We start from the raw sequence: 3,238 nt of genomic DNA, 5'->3' as shown, positions 1-3,238 counted from the left end.
TGACACGATCTTCGTGATAAGCGCTTCGAAAGCAAACGCTGCCATGATCCATACCATAAATTGAGAAAAGAGGCACCAGAAGGGGAATACGACATTGAAAAGGCCCAACAAAGTTTAAGGGGATTCGACACGGTCAGAAAAAAGGAACCGATTGTCCTGAAAACATTGACATGGGCAGAGACTTGTATATCAGAAACAAGTCTCTGACATGAGTGATCTTTAAATGTAAACTTTATTTATGTTTACAACAATTGCGAAACAAGTTATATCAACTTAAATTAATCACGCTTGTTGGCCCGGATGGAAGCGCGCGAGGGGTCTTACTGTGGGAGGAAACCGGAGTACCCGAGGAAAACCCACGTGGTCGGGTAGGTGATCTCATACATTTTCACGTCCGATCGGGGAATCGAACCCCGGCCGCCTTGGTGAAAGGAAAGTGTGTTACCACTGTGCCACCCGACCACCCGAGTGATCTTTGAGCCACCATTTGTTTTCTATCAAAAAAATGCTTTGCCTTTCCATGCTTTTTTCTTCGAAGTATATACTTTCAGACTAGAGAAAAAGGCATGAAATTACAAAATAAATAAATAAATAAAATAAAAAAAAATATTCAAAAATAATAATGAAAAATTGCCCAAATCCTCTATAATGCCTACATCCAAGTAAGATTTTTCGGTGGGGGATTTTTATTTCACCAATATATGAAAATTTGAACATCTTTTGCAACAAAAAAAAAAAAAAATGAGCAAAACCATGAAACATTTCAGGTAGTGCCAAATAATGATAAAAACTAGATTATGTGAAAATTAAAAAACATGGCATTTCCATGGAAATAAAAGCAATATATCACATATTGTTGATTTTGTTTTAAAAGGGAGTTATCTCCCTCATGTATGTGTTGTTTTGTCGTTTCCCTGGTGTCGTAGCCCAGGTGGTCTCATTACATATACGGCTCTGGTTCAATGACACATAAACTTCGTATATCATAGCAAAAATGGCGGAAATGTTGTTTTTTTTTATCACTTAATTAATCATTCGGATATAGAACAATTACAATAAACCAGATACCTATATATTTCTATTCTTTTATAGTCTATATAGATGATAGTGTAAAGCCATCAAAAACTTTTGAAGGAAAACCTACGTGTTTAGATACATTTAAAACATGTCGGGTAAGCTATTTTGATATTGTTTAGATAGAAGATGGTTATTTGGCATTGGCTGTTTTGTTGTTTATTCGCAATTCTATTATATATATAAAAAAAAAACAAGAATTCGACTTCTTGATATCAAGAATTCTATTTTGATATAGAAATTATTTTTTATACAATATAAAAAAATTCCTTTTTTCATATATCAAAATGCTTATGATTTATGAATGTTGCGGCAGCGACCCCAATATTATATATATAATAAGTTGTCACAAATATTAATTGCGGTATGTTGTACCGACTAAGAAGTAAACCCGATCGGATATTAGGTTCTGTCGACGAAAGAGGAGTTTTATTTAGATCAACATTCCAGGTGATTCGGATGAAGGGTGCAAAGCCTTTCTGATGACGAAGACTAGCGTACGGAATTACAAACACTGCTTTTAATGAGGTAGACTAATTGGTGGCAGCTTTTTGTTATTTTAATATAGCAGATGTCGGTAGATGATTAAGGCGCTTATTTTAATTGAGAAAGTATCAGATTATTTTTCTACAAGTTTCATGCTATTTGTGTCTCGTGAAAAACGCACATACATATTTGAAAAAAAAAAATGTTTTCGTTGTGTATAATCATTATAACGGAATGAGCCAATTCATAATTTTAAGTTGTATTGTGTTTCGGCATATTATCTTGATAACATATCTTATATAAGATAAGACATTTTTAAGGGATAGCAGGTTTAATAATGCAATAAAGTTTAAATTCAGCACGGATCTGATCTGAATATAGTAGTTAGATTGTCTGACATGTGTAAAGACCTTTTCAGATATCCCTTTTCCTCGTGGAATTAATTGAAATCTACTTTTACCTGAGATGAATGTCTAATTGTTACATTTTTTCTTTTAATATTTCCTATATTTAGGACTTAACATTTTGTATCAAAGCTCATTTTAAATCTTTCGAAAAACTTTTAAGTCTTTATAAAGTCTTTAGGTCTATACTAAGTTTATAAGTATCTAGAATCTTTTTATTTGACAACTAATTTTGAAATCATTTGGATTTATTTTCATTTTCCCATATTTTTTGTAAACCGTTGGATATCAAAACTTATTTTTGTGTGTTATTTTAGAATTTATTTCAACTTAACATATACACATGTATCTTGCAAATTTAGTATATAAAATGCATAAATTTGGCATTGATCTCTTATGTCCTGAATGTTTTTAAATGTTAGCGTAAGCATTTTGCAATTTTGACAACCACCAGGGAGGTTTATTACATCAGATGTATCATTTTGACTCGTTTCTGATGCTGATGGTTCCTGCGGGGCGAGCTGAAATTTCTTCCAAAGAAACAGGTCTTTTTTTTTGGGGGGGGGGGGGGGGGGGGGGTAGTTTTTTTTTTTTTTAAACTGATGTGTACGCATTTGCGTATAGGCAGCTACGCGCCTGGGCACAACAGTGAGGGAATTAATATTCTTCGATTGAGAAAGTTTGTCTCTAAAAAGTTCGCAGGTACTTATGATGTACAGCTAAATGCATTGTCGTCCACAATCGAAGCATTTTATCAGCATCCTTTTCGTGTATACTACCTGTGCCAAGAGTGGCCAGGGTAGAAATTGGATGTGTTCAACTCTGATGTATGGGAAGTCAAGGTTAATAAACTATGTCCTGTCTAAATAACAGCGGTCCCTGTACCACATGACCTTCTCTTATATGTCATCCATTGCAACTGCAAACAGTATTGTGACACGGTGAGATTTTCCTGTCGCTAGAACTGATTATTTTGTTCCAATGCATGCGGAGAATTCCGCGGTCTAAATTGTACATACACTGAACTATGGTGTTCCTTTATAGGGTCAAGCTTCCAATATCGCTCCATCGCTCATTCGACGTTAACGCGAAGGAGCGAAAACACGAAGACGAAGAAGCGAAGAAGCGAAAGAGTGAAGGAGCGAAAACATGATGGCGAAGAAGCGATGGAACTTCGCCATCGTGTTTTCGCTCCTTCGCCATCGTGTTTTCGCTTCTTCGCCACCGTATTTTCGCTTCTTTGCTCCTTCGCTCATTCGCCATGGTTTTTTCGC

The sequence above is a fragment of the Pecten maximus genome, chromosome 2 (assembly GCF_902652985.1).
Source record: "Pecten maximus chromosome 2, xPecMax1.1, whole genome shotgun sequence".
Lineage (NCBI taxonomy): Eukaryota > Metazoa > Mollusca > Bivalvia > Pectinida > Pectinidae > Pecten > Pecten maximus.
Note: the sequence above shows the minus strand (reverse complement) of the source record.